Source organism: Mirounga angustirostris, unplaced genomic scaffold (assembly GCF_029215605.1).
Source record: "Mirounga angustirostris isolate CCGP_5_RB_7025 unplaced genomic scaffold, mMirAng1.0.hap1 SCAF_1, whole genome shotgun sequence".
In the NCBI taxonomy this organism is placed as follows: domain Eukaryota; kingdom Metazoa; phylum Chordata; class Mammalia; order Carnivora; family Phocidae; genus Mirounga; species Mirounga angustirostris.
Window position 1 is genome coordinate 12,498,707 of NW_026991709.1, and position 19,112 is coordinate 12,517,818.

The window sequence follows — 19,112 nt, forward strand, 5'->3', positions numbered from 1 at the left end:
GAAGTGGTGTGTACAATCCAGAGGCTTCCTCCAAGGGAGGGAGGGAGCATGTCCCTCTCATTTCATCTTGACTTCCTGCAATCTGGAATCCTGACCTGAAGGTCGGGGCTGGAAGAGCCTCTGGGGTCATGAGGTGGCCATGGGGTCACTTATGAAAAGCATTAAGAAGGGTGCCTGGGTGGCTCAGTAGTTAAGCGTCTGCCTTCGGGTCCTGGGATGGAGCCCCACATCCAGCTCCCTGCTCAGCGGGAAGCCTGCTTCTCCCTCTCCCACTCCCCCTGCTTGTATTCCCTCTCTTGCTGTGTCTCTGTCAAATAAATAAAATCTTTTAAAAAAAAAAAGCATTAGGAGAGAAGGTGCCTGGGTCAGGATCCCTTCTCTGGTCTCTTAGACAGGAGTGCAGAAACCCTCTGCTTTGTTAAGTCCATTTGGATCCCAGAAGAGGCATCTCCCCACTGCAGATGTCTTTGTTATATCATTTGAGCCTGAATCCCAACTGATAGCCAGGGCAGAATCATAACAAGGCTGGAGACCTACGATACTGCGAACTGACGAGGCCACCCTCTCTTTAGAGGAGGCTCTAAGGGAATGGCGAATGAGCACCATTGGTCACCCACTGGTCACCCACTGGTCACCCACTGTGTCATTCAGGAAGCGGTGGTGAGGGCCGGACCACTCTGGGCAGCTTCTCTAGTGGATGGTGCGGGTCCTGGTTATCCTTTCACCTTCCTTGTGGTGCCTTTTCATTCTATGCTATTTGCCTTTAAATTTTGATGTAGCAAAGACTCCTGCTGCAGATCATGTCACAGTTTGCCCAGATCCCTTTCTACCATTTTTGTGTAGCCTTCGGGCTGGGGAGCTTTTGCTTTCAATGGCCAGCACCTCCGACTCATCTTCGCAGAACTGCCCTCAGATGCCTGCAGCTGATTTGCCAAATGTGGAGAGGGCTGAAGTGTAGTCCTGGTGCATGAGGCAGTTTTGGAATATAGGTGAGGTTCGGTGGGGTGAGGTTCGGAGCCGACGGCCAAGAAAGAATTCTTGAGACATCTTTGGTGCAAAATGGTGGTTTTACTAAAAATCACAGGGACAGGACCGTGTGGGCAGAAAGAGCTGCTGTCCTGGGGTTGTGAGGGGTGGCTGATTATATACTTGGGAGTTGGGGGTCAGGAAAAAAGGAGGTTTTCAAAAGAAATTTGGTATGCTAAAGAGGCACTACACGATATTGGAGGCCTTGCCATTGTCAAGTTAAAGTTGTTTTTCCCCTCTGGTAAAGCATTAACATGAAGACAGTTGGGAGTTTCCTTCTGGATGTTAGGTTATTGATAAGAACATTTTTTCTTCCTTGTCAATCACTAAGACATTGGTAAACTGAGGGAGACTCATGTCCTGCAGGACTGTGATCTCTTTTGTTAACCATTTGTTTTTCCTTCCCTTAGTTTTAGGGAAGCCGGGAGTGCCTGAGGAATGTGACACGTACCCCACCTGGGAGTAGAGGCTGTGCTTTTGTCCCCCTTGAGGTCTGGGAGCTCAGCCAGGCACCACCTGCCTGGCCAAACCTGGGGAACTGGAATACGGATGGACACAGGATCAAGTTATCCCCCCAGGAAGGGAGTGGACAAAACTTTTCTAAATTGCCGAATAGGGTGAAAATCCATGAAACCCAGTATGTGTGTGGAAGAACATTAAGTCCATGTTTTGATTTCAAAATGGATCTCAGAGTTTACTGAAAATGTCTGAATCATGACCCAACGCCCCATTCGGACACTCTGCTCTCCAGTAATTCTGTTGCCTGTTAACTGGGGAATGTGAAATGCAGGTGGGGGACCCCAAACCAAAATCCAGCCAAACATCCAGCCAATGTGCCATCTTGTAAAAGGGAAATGTAAGGGGAAAGTCCGGAGCTAAGGCCGGGGGATGGCAAATGGAGACACGTGACAGGAGAGGAGAGGCAGGACGTCGAGAACATCCACGGAGACTTCCTTGGTTAAAGGGAGACCACCACGGTGTTCTGCAAAATAATTCATTAATCATTAATGAAGTAATAATTCATTTATTATTTTTTTTCTGATAGAGAAGTAGTACATGGTCCTTATCAGAAAATTCAGACACTACGGGGGGTGGGGTGCGTGAGTAGCGAAGTCGGTTAAGCGTCTGACTCTTGGTTTCAGCTCAGGTCATGATCTCATGGGTGGTGAGATCGAGCCCCTCATCAGGCTCTTCACTCAGCGGCAGTCTGTTTGGATATTCTCTCCCTCTGCCCCTCTCCAGCTCGCTCTCTCTCAAATAAATAAATCTTTTTAAAAAAGAGAAAATTTGGAAACTACAGGGCCTTATAGCTATAGAAACCTTGGAAAAGGCAAGGTTTTATGGTAGTGCAGGCGAGAGATGCGAAGGACCCTGTTATGGGCTGAATTGTGTTTCCCCACAGATTCCTATGTTGAAGTGCTAAGACCCAGGACCTCAGAATAGGACTATATTTGGACATAGGATCTTTAAAGAAGTAATTAAGTTAAAATGAGGCACTTAGGTTGGGCCCCAATCCAATATGAGTGGTGTCCTCGTAAGAAGAGGAGATTAGGACACAGATTGACAAAGGGAAGACCACATGAAGACACAGTTAGAAGAGGGCCAGCCAAGGAGAAGAAACCAGTCCTGGTGACAACTTGATCTTGCACTTCCAACCCCCACAACTGTGAGAAAAGAAATTTCTGCTTCTCGAGCCTTCCCGTCTGTGTTTTGTTATGGCAGTCCTAGCAGACTGACGTGGATGCCAACCTTGGACAGCGGCAGGCACAGGGAGGAAAGGGGCCTGTTTGCAGGCATTCTTAGGAGATAAAATCAACCAGCTTTGGGGACTGACTCCATATGGACAGTGGGGTGTGGAGTAGTCTAGGATCTTGTTCGTTTTCCAAGCTTGGGTGGCATGATGGATGGGTGTTGCCACAACTCAACTAAGATGGAGATCGCACGAGGAAGAGTTGGTGTTTGGACTCGTTGAGTTAGAAGTGCATCCCAGTGGGGATGTCTGGTGGCCACATGGGGATGCCGTTCAGGGTACTGAGCCAGAGTGCTGGAGAGAAGCCCAACAGCATGTCAGCGGGAGCGGAAATCATCCCGCGAGTAGACAGGTTGCCCAGGCGCAGAGCCGCTGGTGGGGGACAGACCCCGAGGGAGGCCAACATTTATTTTCGCCTGCGAGGAAGAGCCCATCATTTATTGGGCTGATGGTCTGTATCGCAGCTGTTCACGTTTATTAGGTTGATTCCAAAATATTGTCTGCCTCCCCTAATTTCTCTTTCAATCCATTGTTTAAAAAATTCCCAAGATAGGCACAGACAGGCTACTCCCCAAATGCTAAATTGGTCAAATTAGGGGGAAGGCTGTCTGTTTAACCTACCCCTGTGATTATTTGGTACATATGGTGCTTAGCGTGCTGGCTTCCAGGCCCTACCATATGTGCAGGTAAGTGTGGGGCTGGGTGGGCAAACAATGGGCTGCATCGCTCTTAGTGATAAACGTCCTTACCTCTTTGTACGCCACCGGTCTCCTTTCTTTAAAAACCTTTTCATTTGAAAAAATGCATATTAACTGTGTGTGCTGGAAATGTGTAGGGATGGAAATAATGGTCTCTTCTAAGAACAGTGATGTTACTCTTGTGATGATAATTATTGTATTCACGGTTATAGCTAGCTAATAATACAGGATTACTATGCATCAGGCACCACACTGTATTGTTTTTAGGATATATAGCTTTCTGATTAGAGTGGTGGTTTTTCAACTATGGAGGACACAAAATTTAAGTTAGTTTTGTTGAAAAGTGCAGGCTCCGGCTTCAGGCTGCCTGGCTTAGAATTCTAATTTCCTTTCTTATTAAACTAAGGCCATCCTGGGCAAAGTTACTTAACCTTTGTGGTCTCAGTTTCTTCATCCGTAGTAGATCTTCCTCACAAGCTTATTGTGAGGGACAATTTAATAATATACGGAAAGCACTTAGAACAGGGCCCAGAACATAGTAGACGCTCTATAAATGTTAACTCTAAGTACTCCCTAGATAGGAGTATTCCAGGATTTTTCATATGCCTCACAATTGTCGGGAAATAACAACAAAGATATCTTATTATTTTTTAAATTTATTATTATTTATTTATTTATTACTTTTTTTAGAGAGAGAGAGTGCAAGTGGGGCAGGGAGGAGCAGAAGGAGAGGGAGAGAGAGAGGATCTTAAGCAGGCTCCACACCCAGTGCAGAGCCCAACACATGACTCGATCTTATGACCTTGAGATCGTGACCCTGAAATCATGACGTGAGCCAAAATCAGGAGTCAGACACTTAATCGACTGAGCCACCCAGGCGCCCCAACAAAAATAGCTTTATAATCAAGAGCCAACATGGTTGTCTTTGGGCCTCAGGTGTTCATCTAAACCCAAAGTTTCCATATTTGTTTGATTCTCTACAAAAGAGAAACTGCCTTCCTGTGTGCAGTTGTAAAGCCCGCCATCCTGCGTGAAGGCTAGATCAACGACCACATGTTTCCGTTCGAGGTATTGTCCCCCTCCTTTGAAAAAAGAGAACATGCCTATGCCCTGTCCTTCCTACGCCATGTTTGGGATTTCAGTTCTTTCTCAGATGGGATGGTTCCCGTGTTTCCACTTTTAAACCCAAGTATTCAGTCCCAGTCTTTAGCAAGTTCTTCAAAATCCCTTACCGAGCGGAAGGTGTCAGTCCTTCTCCTGGCTGACATTTTATTAGGAATTAAAAATAATGAAGCCAGCAGAGATACAGAGGGAGAGTAATTTAGAAACCTAGTATGATTGCTGTGAATTTGTTGACCCTCTGGTGTTCGTGGGGGAAGGAACATGGCTGGGAGGAGGAAGGCAGGGTCCGGCACCGCCATGCCCCACCAGGCCTTGCATTAATGGGGTAACAGCTGAACTAAGTGTTCAGACTGAAAACATCAAAGACTGTCGTCTTTGAGATACCATTTCTTCTCTCCCAGGATGTCAAAGGTGGCTACAAATATATCCAGCGCTCTCTGGGTGGCATTGTTTAAGATGCTGGGCCCAGCAGATGGCCCCCAAATGCACCTCAGCCTGGTGGAGCGGGGACCACGTATGATGGTATAGTCTTCTCATTAGCAAACAGAAAAAAAAAAAAAAAAGGCAAGGAGGAGAAAGGAGAGGGATGAAAAGAATACACAAAGACATTTACATATTTACATTGTCTCCCTCGCATTTCAAATTTCCCTTTAGCTGAGGCGTCAGTGAGCTTGCTTTTCTCCTTCTGTTTGTATGTTTACTCGTGCTAAATAGATTATGGTAATCAGGCACATAAATGCATGCAACTGTTATTATGGCATTTTAATCACAGAGTTTTTCCCTGGAAGCCTTCATTAGAATTCTCATAATCTTACTTGTTAGTGTAACAAACAGTAATAAATGCCAAGGAGCTTGGATTAAGGCAGAGGCATTCAGACTTGAAAAGAGGAATATGGAAATGTTGTCAAATCTCTGCATTACTTATTGAAATGTCACATAAACAGTTCGGACTCTAAATATCTTACTCATTATAAGGATCGGGAACCAGGCAACCCGAAGATAGTAATTATGTCTTTCTGCTGAGCTCTACAAACATATGCCTTGAATAGAGTCTTCTTTACTCCCTGAAATCACTGGACGGCTCGATACACGGCTCTCTGGTCATAGTTTCTGATTGTTAAAATCGGAGTAATTTTATTATTATATAATTTCATTTCTTTTATGCTTAGTGGTAAGTATGCGTGAACACAAGCCTGGATCAAAACTCCCTGATTCTTACTAGCTTTCAATTTTGTATGATTATTTGGCAAGTTGTAGGAAAAACTGCAGTGTTTTTTTGTTTTTTTGTTTTTTTGTTTTCCCAGTAAGCAATAACATAGCTCTGTGCAGGAGAATAAACCACTCTTTCTGGAAATTGTGTGGTCTTGCATACAGCTCTGAGCATGGGAACACAATGGATGACCATCCTGGTTTTTGCTCAGGCCCCGAATTCAGACGTGACCTGTAAGTTCTGTGGGGAAATCTACTTCAGTTATCCATGGCTGCATGAAGGACGAACTATCCCAAGACTTAGTGACTTCAGACAGTAACAGTGCATCGTTTGCATGATTTTGTGGGCTTACCAGGCACTTCTGCTTAACTTGGGGCTGGCTGAGATGCTGGGATGACTGGAAGGTCCAACATGGATGCTTAGCTGTGCTGCTTGGCCAGGCCTCAGTCACTCCCTACTGGGGCCACATCCACATAGCTGCTTTGGCTTCTTCACAGCATGGCAGCTTGGTTCAAGACGAAGCATCCCAAGAGGCAAACACTGAAGTTGCAGATCCCTTAAGGCTCAGCCTCATGGGTTACACTATGTCACGTCGTCTGCATTGTGCTGGTTAAAGCGAGCCAGAGGCCAGCCCAGGCTTGGTGTGAGCGGGGTCCACACAAGGGCATGACTCCTGTGAAGCATGGTTCATTGGGGGCCATCTTTGGACACCAGCTTCCATACCTCCACATGGGGGCTCTCTTGGTGGGCTTCCCCATCACCCTCAGTCTTACATTCAAGCGTTGCTTATCTACATGTGGGAGCAAAAACAAGGGAAGCATTCTCCTCAGAGACTGTGTGCCAGGGAACAACTTCCTCTTGTTCCCCAACGGAGCTGTCCCCTCACCCTGTCCCTTGAGGACCAGCTCACAGTCACCTCACTGGTACAGCTGTCCTTCATACAATCTCAGATGACCCAGGTCGTTTGTCCCAAATGTACCAAGCAAAATGGTGCTCCTGTCTCTCCCTGTCCTTGTTGGACAGGCCTCTCATCTAGGCTTTATTATTCAGAGCCATGTTGCTTAGACTGGTGCATGGACCAGTCACCTGTATCAGGAGCTGGATGAGGAGCTCGCCAAAAAATGGAGGTTCCTAGGACCTACCCCACATGGACCGAATCAGAGCCTCTGGGTGTGGGTCCTGGGAACCTTTCCTTTTAACAAGCTCTCAGGTTGATTTGGCTGTGCTCAAAAGATTGAGAACTGATATTCTAGGCAGACCTTTTTCTGGCTCATGTACCCTTGGGTCAGGGCTCCAGATTCCTGGAGACCTGGGATCTTTCTGTTCTGGGCCATGAGTCTAACCACTTTTACCTTGAGGTTAAAACTGGTGCCCAGGGACCAGGGATGACCTGACCCATTTCCTCTTTGCTGCTGGCTGGAGGCTTCCCCTAGCAGCTCCCAGGAGGTCTCCTCTTGCTGGCCTCCTCCCAGCCAGGCTGTCCTCAGCACTACACACCTCCAGTGTGTGCTGCTGGATTTATTGGTTGCTCGGTGGCCAATTGTGTGTATAATCAGCTGCATCTTCCTTGGCTCGGGGCGTCCAGGCTAGAAGAACCTTAGGGATCGGCTAGACCCCAGCTGCCCTCCTTTCAGATCAGAAGCTGACATCCCAGGAGATGAAGGGTCTGGTGTGAAGCCACACAGTAAGCTAGGGGTAGACCAGGACTTCCTACACTTCTCGGACCTTCCTCCCATCTGCCCCTACCCCTCCACCTCCTGTCCCAACCCACTGCAAAAGCCCTCCACCCCTTGACAGTTCTGCCCGCTCCTTCATCACCAGCCTTCCTTCCTGGTCTTTTTAAGTCCAAGGGTCACTGTATTCCCTTCTCATTACTTCAGAATCAAAAGCAATACTCACCTTATTCTATTAATGTTCCTTAAACATTATTGTTCTTTAATAGATGTTTAAAAGATCTTGCAGTGGTTCACACACACCTAGGAGAGTCCTAGGCAACCCTCTGCTTTACTGTTATTCTATCTGAAAACCGAGAACAGAAAGAAATACACACTGTTTATTATGGAAAATTTCAAACCTACGGAAGTTGAGAGAATCATATGGGGAAGTCCCAGATGCCCATCACCCGGCTTCAGCAGTTATCAATTTGTGGTCAGTCTACCCACCCCCAGCCCTGCTCCTCTTACCTCACATAATTTTGAGGCAAATTCCAGGCATGAGAGCAGGGTTAGCAATCTAGGGGTGCAATGGTGATACCATTTTCAGGTTACTCGTTCCTCTGGGGGCTTGAAGTAAGTAAGTCTTGACTTACTATTCTCTTGAAGGAATCCTTGGCTCACCCTCCAGCAGGGGGCCTACTACCCCCTCCTCAGAGGTTCTGCAGATCCATTGGTGCTGGAGGAGGCTGGCCTGCCTCAAAGGGCCAATCAAGGGCATCTTTTCCCATTCCACGTTCAGTGACGTCATGTGGGTCACTTGAAATCCACCAGGATGGGAGCATCTACACCATGGAAATTGTCAGGACTTTTTTTCCCTTGGAGAGCCAGTTGTTAAACATTTCCCAGCATACTACTGCCTTGGACCAATGAGACATGCCTGGACAACCTCACCACATCATACTAGAATCTTTCCCACAGTGGTTTTCAGCCCGGGGATGTATCAAACTCACCCAAAGAGCCTGTGCATGCTGCAGATGTCCACTCTCTCTCTTTCCCTGGCTTAGAATCATACATTCTGGGACATGGCAGGAACCCAATAAATGCTTCTTGAGTGAGTGAATGAACATGCCTGCAAGGTAGTATCATCTTTGTTTTACAGATGAGGAAACAGAGTCACAGAGTCGTTAATAAAGTGACATAGCTAGTGGATAATGGAACCAGGATTCAGATGCAGGTCTGAGATGGAAAGACGCAAGTGCACACAGTGGACAGGAAGAGTGAAGATGATGGCCCCACAGAGTCCCAGGGCTGGACTGTCGTCACCAGCCACTTCAGGCCTGCTGTGATGGTGCCCTGGGTGAGCTCTTCCCTGGGCTCAGGGCAGTGAGCTTAAGGCATGTGAACCAACACTATGACTATGGCTTAACCATGCAGCACGCACAGCTGTGAGGCAGGATTGCATGAGATTTGGGAGCATGGCTTTGGAGTCCAGAAGCCCTGGGTCCAAACGCCAGCTGGGCCATCTCGGTTTCCTCACATGCAAAAGGGGGCTTATTCTAAGGGTGATTTATTCAAGCACTTAAGAAATATTGTACAGCACCTACTAAGTGCCATGCACTGAGCTAGTTGCCAGGGGTATCATGGCAGGCAAACAGGCTCCATGGTCCCTGTCCTCATGGAGCTTAAGGAACTCTGAAGAGTACAAAATCAGAATTCCTTTTTTTTTAGTCAGTGACAGATTCCCATTCAAAGCAACTGAAGCAAAACGTAGGATTTGCGGGCTCACAATAGGACAGCTTAGCTGTCCTTCCAGGCATGGCTGGACCCTGGTGCCTTCCTGCCTTTGCTGGGATTCTGGGAGTCTTGTCTCTGTTTGCCTTCATGTTGCTTTTCAGCCAGCAGCTCCAGGCTCCCACCCCACCAGCCCAGCCGCCCCAGGAGAAAGAGAATCTTCCTTTCCAAAGCGTCCCAGGGCTGACTCCTACTGGCCAGATCAGGATACATGCTTGTTTTAGACTGGCCACTGGGATCATACATCCACCCCTGGGAGAGGTGGGCAGATGTCCAACCCCACTGGACCTCAATGGACTGAGTGGGGAGCAGTGTTGCCCTTGATCTCCCTCCCCATCAAGGAGTTATTACCAGGATGAGGAGGAAAGGATGATGGGTGATTGTATTAATACAATATAGTATAGTGAGAGTTACTTCATGCAGCATGTGAGTTCTTCTCTCATGGGGCTGCAGAGGCTGACCATCAGTATGCCTTGTACTTGAGGGGGTTGTAACAATACACTGGGGTCCTCAGGAAGTACACATCTGAAGCTCCACTGCCCTCCCCCAGGTGTGGAACCAGAGCTTCATGAGGAAGTGCACAGATTGGAGTGGGGCAAGATCTCACCATATCACCCCCATTCCCACCTTCATAAGCCCTGGCTGGGGTCAGTGCCAGACAGAGACTCGGGCACAAGGTCATCCCTTTGTCTCCAAGAGAGGCTGCCCTGAGCCTGTGGGGAGAGCAGAGCAGGGGGTGGGGGGCAGGGGTCAGTTGGTGCCACCTGTCCTCTCCTCCATGTTCTCAAGCAGGTCTGTGGTGTCATAAGCACTAGGGTAGAACATGGGGGTTAATTTGAGGGTCAGGAACTAGACCCCCCTGGGCTCAATTGCCAGCAAGGCTACCTACTTCCTAGAGTCATGAAGTTTGCACGAGGTCGTGGATGTGGCCACGATGAGCACTCAATTCATGGTTGGTGATGACAAATGATGAAGATGATTTGTGATGAGAGTTGACCACAACTCTCATATGGCGAAGGCTCTTCAGTTCATAGGCCTGGGCTCTGACTGGAAGACCATTTATCCATCATCTAAAGGTACTCGGGGTCTCACCCAGTGCCCCAGTGATTTCTCAAAGGGCTCCCTTGTGCACATACAGCACTTTCTGGGAGGAGCTCTGGTAGGGGCAATTCACTGATACTTGGGAACTATGGCTGGCCTGCCCTTCGCCTGGCAGGGGCTCAGGCCACTCACCTGTATCCCCATCCCTCAGATGGAGAGGGAGCTGACCTCTCACTCGGCACTTCTGCTTGCTGCTGGGTTCTCCTGAGCTGAGGCCATGTGACTGCACATTAGCAGCTCCTCCTCCAAAGATACAATTGCTGGGTACCATGGGCACAGAGCCTGCTAAAGAGGTCTTTCCACCATGTTTTAGAGAACATCAGTTGCAGGCAAGGTTCCTCCTAAGAAACACAGTGGAAAGTATTGCTTTTTCCTTTCGCTTTTGGAGATTCCCAACACCCAGTAGCAGTGAAATGACTAAAGGCTCCGAGAAGTCCTGCAAGAAAGCAGCCCATTTGACTCTGTTTAACCCAGCATTTCCCAAATTTGTGTGTCCACAAGTCATATGCCTACTAATATTTTGAGAATCTAGAGCATATTGTGGGAAACTATAGTAGAGGAAGCACTGATGTCCCTCTATAATTAAACAAAAATTGACCAGAAGAAAAAAGTACAGTAAATTCTGCACAGATAACTTGATGTCACTCTGCCTAAGGGGAACTGGTCACTCCCACAATGTAGCTGGAAGATCAAGGATGTTCCATGCTGCCTGTCTAGTGATTGTGGCTAAACACAGCACACATACCAAGCAGAAGATGGCATTTGCTAAGCCTCAGGTATCTTTAACTTGAGTCCCAGAGTGTGTCTGATCTTTTTAGAGGTCTAATTTTCACCATGTGTCAACATGTCTATCTGTTCACGTGATAGAAGAGTGTGCTCAGTACATATTTGCCGTGCAGACCCTGTGCAAGCTACAGGGTGTGTGATAGGTGTTGTTGGTTGGTTACCCTAACTCCACTCCCTCTGTCTTCCCTACTAACTGAGGCTCAGTTTTGTTCAGGTATCCATCCCCTAGGGAAGGTGACCTGCTTCTCTGCTGGGAGTAAATTCTGAATAGTGTAAGACAATCATGGCAACCCCATTTCCCTTGCATGTTGATGTTATTCATGTGGCCAAGATATGGCCAATGATCAAGGGGGAACCACTGAAGGTGTCCTCATTCTTAAAAAGACACAACTCTACGAAGCAGCTCCTGGTCTTCAGCAGGATGTTCTCGGATCTGGAACTGTACCAGCCATCCTGCGAACAGCCTAAGGATGAAGCTAGCTCACAGCAGAGGGCTGAGTCCATAGAAAACCTGAGAAGGAGAAACAAGAGCACTAATGTACCACGACTACAGTCCACTCTGCCCAAAGAGTTCGTGTTGTGTGACCGAATCAATCCTCTCACTGCATGAGTCACTGAGGGGTGTCAAGAGTTCAGCTGAGCTGGGAGAGAGAGCGGTCAGGTGTCAGAGTAGCCAGTTAAAGCAACAAGCCAAAAATGAAAGAGTTAAGCCTTTTGCCACTTACTCCAAGGGTATGAGATAGTACAAGCAAGAGTCTAAACCAGAGGAAGCACTGGATTGCCCTGTTTTATTTTTCCCACGGACAGTGCACCTGTCCAGGGTCAGGTGGATCTTGCAGATGTGGGATTCTATCACTGTTTCGGGAGCCCAGAACAAAAGGCTCCAGCAGTTTTATGGACCCTGGGGGTGGGGGGTGAAGGACAAAGAGGAAGGTCTAAGATTGGAGAAGTACTGGGGACTGAGTCAGAGCAGGGCAAAGTATCTTCAAGGTTTCCCCTCCCCTGCCATAACGAGGTCTCAGCAAAGGAGCCTAAAGACCCCACCCAAGGAGCCCAGGAGCAAAGGCACAGGGGTGGGGGTGCAGATGCGTGACCCACCAGAGACCACAGGGCCCGGGATGTCACCCTGTCTGGTGTGGAGAGGGCAGCTTTCTCCTTCAATGGTGCCTGCTGGGTAAATTTTGTGTACCTGTCTACGGTCAAGCTTTAAAAATCACACATATATATTTCACCAGGAGCTGAACTCTCTCAAGTGGGAGATTCTGTTACTTGCCATAGAAAACATTACAACAGACACAATTTAGAACCCTTTAGCAACCAGGCACAGAAAACCCAACTTAGACTGCTTTAAAAAATAAAGGGCCCTCAATTAAAAAATGGGCAAGGGACTTGAATTGACATTTCTTCAAAGACCATCTTAAATGGCCAACAAGCATATGAAAAGATGCTCATCATTCATCATCAGAGAAATGGAAATCAAAACCACAATGAGATATCACCTCACACCCAGTAGGATGGCTGCTATAGAAAATTAATAGCAAGTGTTGGTGAGGATGTGGAGAAATTGGAACACTTGCACACTGTTGGTAGGAATGTAAAATGGTACAACTGTTATGAAAAACAGTATGGCAGTTTTTCAAAAAATTAAGAACAGAACTACCATATGATCCAGCAATCCTACTTCTGGGTAAACACCCTAAAGAATTATAAGCAGGGTCTTAAAAAAATATTTGCATTCCTATGTTCACAGTGGCAGTATTGGTAATAGGCAAGAGATGGAAGCAACCCAAAGGTCCATCAGTGGATGAATGGATAAACAAAATGTGGTAAACCTGCCAATGGGACAGAATGCAGCCTTAAAAAGGAAGGAAATCCTGTCACAGGCTAAACATGGATGAACCTTTAGGACATTACGCTAAGTGAAATAAACTAGTCGCGAAAGGACACATACTTTATGAATCCACTGATATGAGGTACATAAAGTTGTCAAATTCACAGAAATAGAAAGTAGAATGGTGGTTACCAGGGGCTGCGGAGAGGGGAAAAAAGGAGAGTTGTTTAATGGGTATAGAGTTTCAATTATGCAAGATGAAAAGTTCTGGAGATCCATTTAACAACAGTGTAAATATACTTAACACTAAATCATTAAGATGGTAAATTTCATGATATATGTTTTTTTAACCACAATAAAAAAAAAGGTAAAGAGAATTTATTGGCTGAAAAAAATGCAAGTCCAGAGGAGGAGTGAACTTGGGGTTAGGCTTGATCCTGTGGCTCAATTATAGGAAGACCTTGTTTCTTTCTACCTCATCTCTGTCTTCCACGGAGGCTGCCAGCTTCCTGCTAAGGCTGCCTTTTGTTGGGTTGTAAGGTGGCCACCAACAGCTTCTTTATTCATAGTGAATAACAAGAGAGAATGTTTCTCCTGGTAGTTTTATGGGAAGAGCAAGAACATTTTTCCTCATGTGTTCCAAGTAAACTGCTCCTAGTCTCCCATGAGCTCAATTTAGGTTGTGTTTCATGAGCCATTCACAGCGGCCAAGAGGATGGGATGTGCTGTTTGAATTCACCGGCCAGGGCTTGCTTGTGAAGCTGAGAGCTGGGGCCACTTTCTCCAAAGCACATGGTCTGTGCTGGAGAAGGTTAATATACTCAAGAGAAAAGGGGGGTGCAGGCAACTAGAAGAAACAGATGCTGGGCAGACTACAAGATGTAATGGTGAATTACCATGTGGCATATGGGTTGCTGACCCGGTATAAAAACTTCAAATTATTTTGATGTGAGAAGTAACCTGCAGCTTTCCCTGTGGTCAGCCAGACCAGCAGCCTTTCCGCTAAAGCAATGACAGTTGACAAAGACACAAGATGAGTTGTCTTCTCTCAGTATGTCAGCCAGTCCCTGGGTGTAAGTCAGTAGCTAGAGGTCTGATGGTTGGTAGTGAATATTTCTGGCCCATATGATGCTTCTCTTTTTCCCTACCTTTTATGGGGTCAAGGGCGTGAGCCAGGAGAAGACAAGTGGAGGAAGTGGGCTTGAGAAATCCAAGCAACCTGATACCATCCCTGTTCCTGGGAAAGCTAATGTTCTGCTTCTGTGACTTACTGTCAGTGTGAACTTGGGCAAGTTTCTGAACCTCTCCGATTCAGCTTTATCTATAAAACTGGAGTAAAGGGGCGTCTGGGTGGCTCAGTCGGTCAAGCATCCGACTCTTGATTTTGGCTCAGGTCATGATCTCAGGATTGTGAGATCGAGCCCGTGTCAGGCTCCATGCTCAGCAGGGAGTCTGCTTGAGATTCTCCCTCTCCCGCTGCCCCTCCCTCCCTGCCCTCTCTCTCTCTCTCTCCAAAATAATTAAGTAAATCTTGAAAAAAATCTTAAAAAAAAAAAAAAAGATGTGACCAAATTCACAGGACTGAGACAAAGATTAAATGGAATTAACAAGCTGGCATGTAGAGGTACTTAGGTAAATGGCAGTTATCTTTCGTATTAATTTATTAGGGTTCTTAATATGTGCCAAGTACTATGCCAAGTGCTAGATATATAGGGTGCTATTTAATTTTTCCAACAGGTTTATGAGGTAGAATTTTATTCTACATTTTATAGATGTAGAAACTGAAGCTCACAAAAGTTATATATATACTTTTATTTTTCATGACAGTCAGTAGTGGATTCAAACAGGTCCATCTGCTGCTTCGGATAGTATTCTATCTGCTACACTATCTTGCTTCCTACAGTATTGTTGAAAAGCCACATGTTCAATGGAGACCCATTAGCCCCCAAGGTGGTCTGTGAATGAGCTTCAGGGGTTCTTTGAAGCCCCTTAAATTATATGTAAACTTATGTGTATATATTCATTTTTCTGGAGAGAGTCTACAATAGCTTCTTCCCAAAACAGGAATTTTTTTTTTTTTAAAGATTTTTATTTATTTGACAGAGAGAGATACAGCGAGAGAGGGAACACAAGCAGGGGGAGTGGAGAGGGAGAAGCAGGCCTCCTGCCGAGCAGGGAGCCCAATGCGGGGCTCGATCCCAGGACCCTGAGATCATGACCTGAGCCGAAGGCAGACGCTTAATGACTGAGCCAACCAGGCGCCCCAAAACAGGAATTTTTGTAAGGAGTCATATAACCTATGTAGAAGGGTTTCATTTTATGTCTATCCATCCAGCCCTCCATCCAATATTTAACAAGGTCATTGTTAAAGAGATGCCACTAAATTAGATGTCAGGGTTACCTTTGAAAGACAATCTCTCAATTAGATAAAAAAATTTTTTTTACATGAGGAAAACTTGCTTCCCCTGATGAGTTGGTCTGTTGGCCTCTGGTAATGACCAGTATGTAAACTGTCATATATTCCCTTTATACTTTGGTGGCCAGAAAGCTCAAAATGAGAGGGGGTTGGGGAGGGGAGAGAGAGAGAGAGAATTAGTTTGTCAATATTTATATTTAAAAAAACTGCTGAGATTTTGAAGGATTGTGTGGAATCTATAGATCAATTTGGGGAGAATTTATATCTTAACAATCTTAAGTCTTCTGGTCCATGAATATGGTATATCTCCACTTATTTTGGACTTCTTTAATTTCTCTCACAGTTTTTGTCATTTTCAGTGTACAGGTCTTACACATATTTTGTCAGATTTATCCCCTAACATTTACTTTCTTTGATGACATTGTAGATGCTATTCTTATTTCAATTTCCAATTATTTGTTGCTAATACATAGAAATGCAGTTGATTTTTGCATACTGACCTTATATATTATAACCTTGCCAAATTCACTCATTAGTTCTAGTAACCTTTTTGTAGATTCCTTAGGATTTTCTATGTAGATGATCATGTCATCTGTAAGAACATGATTTATTTCTTTCTTTCCAGTATGAATGCTTTTTGCCTCTTTTCCTTGCCTTATTGCTCTGGGCAGAATCTCCAGTACAATGTTAAATAAGAGTGGTGAATATAGACATCCTTGTCTGTTTCCTGATTTTAGAGATAAAATATTTATTTTCTCACCATTAAATATATATTTAGCTGTTAGTTTTTGTAAATTCCATTTATCAGTTTGAGAAACTTCTTCTGTTCCTGGTGTGCTGAGAGTTTCTACCAAGAATGTATGTTGTATTTTATCAAATGCCTTTCTGCATCTCCTAAAATAATCATATGGGTTTTTTTCTTTTTAATCTGTTAATATGGAGAATTATATCACTTTCTTTTCAAAACTTAAACTAACCTTGCATTCCTGGAATACTCCTCACTTGGTTATGATGTGTTATCTTTTCTATATATTATTGGATTCAATTTTCTAAAATGTTAGTAAGAATCTCTTTTGTCAGGAGGGATATAGGTCTGTAGAGAGATATTTTTAACTCTATTTTATTAAGAAAATTGAAGCTCAAAATGATTAATAGACAATGTGAATAGTTAACTTTTAGGGGGCCAGGATTTGAACTTGGCTCTATCTATTTTGAAAAAATGTCATGCTTTTTACTGCAACTTACAGTTTCTCAACTGAAAAGATAGAAAGATTACACTTAATTTTTAAATAATCTCATTGATGAAATAAATCAAATATCAATGTAAATAAAATATATATAAAATTTACATTTATTCATTCCCATCAATTACCACCTATATAATAGTACATTTTAAGTAATGCCCATTGGCTGCATACTGGATACCCTGCAAAATGAAAGCAATTTCTATGCATGGTCCTCAGTCCTTTTGCATTCCCTGGCAACTTCAGCAGCTCGACAGCTGCCCAAAGGCTTCCATGGTTATAAAGGCCAGCCATTGTTTATCTCGTGCTTTGGAGGTCAATTCAGGAGTTAACCCAAGCTTAGGTCCTCCCTCCTTTGTCCAAGAAAAGATATAGAAGTGTTAGTTAGAACCTGGAATTACGTACTGGAATTAGGCATGGTGATTCATTCAATTAACCAACAAATATTCGCTGAAGACCTATTATGTACTAGGTAGTATTCTAAGTCTTGGGGTTGCAACAGTAATAAAATTGTCAAAATCCTTGCCCTTATAGACTTTACATTCTAGTAAGTGACGGAGTCACACTTCCAGGTCAATTTAGGGACAAATATACTGCAAAACCTGGAACTGGAAGGAAGTCTGAGGGGACAGGTCACAAAGTGTGTTTGCACCTATTGAAACCCTCTACAGGTGGCACAGCCCTCAGGACAGAGCGATGGGTATTCCTGCCTGGTGTGTGCCAGGCTCTAAGGCTTTCTTTGTCATTTGTTTGTTCACTAAACTTTGTGTTATGGTAATAGTCATGTATATAAAAATACAGAGGATAATACAAAGAACTATGAAGTTCTCTTCAACCAGCTTCAGCACCTATCAATACAGGATAGGTTTGTTTCATCTTTACCTTCACCCACTCCCCTTCTTTCTGGATAATTCTGTAGTGAGCCCATACATGAAGTACCTTTCTTTGCAAACATTTCAGTATATACCTCTAATAGATAATCATTATTTTAAAAAACCATAATCAGAATATTTTAGCATACCTAAAAAACACACTAACTCATACCATTAAATCTTATTTTCCTAGTTGTTTTATAATTTTTTAACAGATAGTTTGAATCGCATTCCCAGAATGTCCCTCTTGTGCAATTGCTTGAAATAACTTGTCTCTTTCAGCTGTAGGTTCTCCCCTCCTTCTTTCTTTATTTTTTTTCCAGTTGTTTTGTTGTCATTGTTAAAGAAACTGGATTATTTGTCCTATAGAGTTTCCCACAGCCTGGATTTTGTTGACCATAACCCCATAGTATCATTTAACATCTTCCTCTGTCCCTTGTATTTCTCCCAATTTGTATGTCAGTGTGTCTCCAGTCACTTTTTTTTCTTTTACTTGTGGTTATTTTCTAAATTTTGTCACCTGTTTTTTCTCAAACATCTCTTCCTCCAATCACCTTATTTCTGAGTTTATTTTCCTAATTCTGAGGCAGGTTGTGCTTTCAAAGCATCTATCATTTTCTTAATTTCCTTTCACTTGTTTTGGAATATTTGAAATATTTTGTAAGCATTTCTTCCCAGCATGCGTTCATTGTGTGTAGGAATTTCATTTTACCCTTTTTCTCTTACATTAACTTTTTTTTATGGGTTTTCACTGATGTAGGAAAGACGTTAGGGTTTGAAGCCTACGGCCAAGAAAGATTTCTTGAGACGTCTTTGGTGCAAAAAGGTGGTTTTATTAAAGCACGGGGACGGGACCCGTGGGCAGAAAGAGCTAAATCGGGGTCATGAGGAGTGGCCCATTATATACTTTCTAGTTGGGAGGGGGTTAGGATAGTGTAAGTCTCCCAGGTTCCCAGGTTCCCAAGGGGGCTACCTATTGTTAGGAAAGGTCATTTAGTATCGTTTAGTAAAAACTCAGTCATGGGACCCTTTGGAGGTATATCAGTGGGTCATATGCTTGGGGGTTGTTTGCCAACATGTATCTTGGGGGGGGGGGAGTAGAGATAAAGGAAGTTTCCAAAGGAATTTTTATATGTTAAAGTAGACTTATAAGATCCTGGGGGTTGGGCTAAGATTGCCTTTTGCCCTTAGCAAAGTATCAACATCTAGGCAGTTGAGTCCCTAGAGGAATGTCACTCTGCCTATTTCAGGACTTGTCAATGTGCTGTAGGTAGTAAGGAAATTTAATAATTTTCTTCTGCCTTTGTTTCCCACATCATTCACCACAGTGCTTTTCTGTTGTTCATTTTCTAAATGAAACTGATGTTTCTACACTTTAATGAGCAAAGGGTATGCCAGGACAGCCTCTCTAGTTTATAGGCCCTAGAGCTCTCTCTTCTGTTGTTCTTGCAAAGGAATAAACAACAATCTCCCAACATTGTGAGAGCTACTACCTTTGTTCCCCCCTCAACCCCCCTGGCTAGTTTACCTGGTTTTTCTTTCCTTGCCCCTGTCCTTCTGCTCAGACGTTCCTCAGTGCAAGACTTTGTACGGAAGGGAGTATATTCACT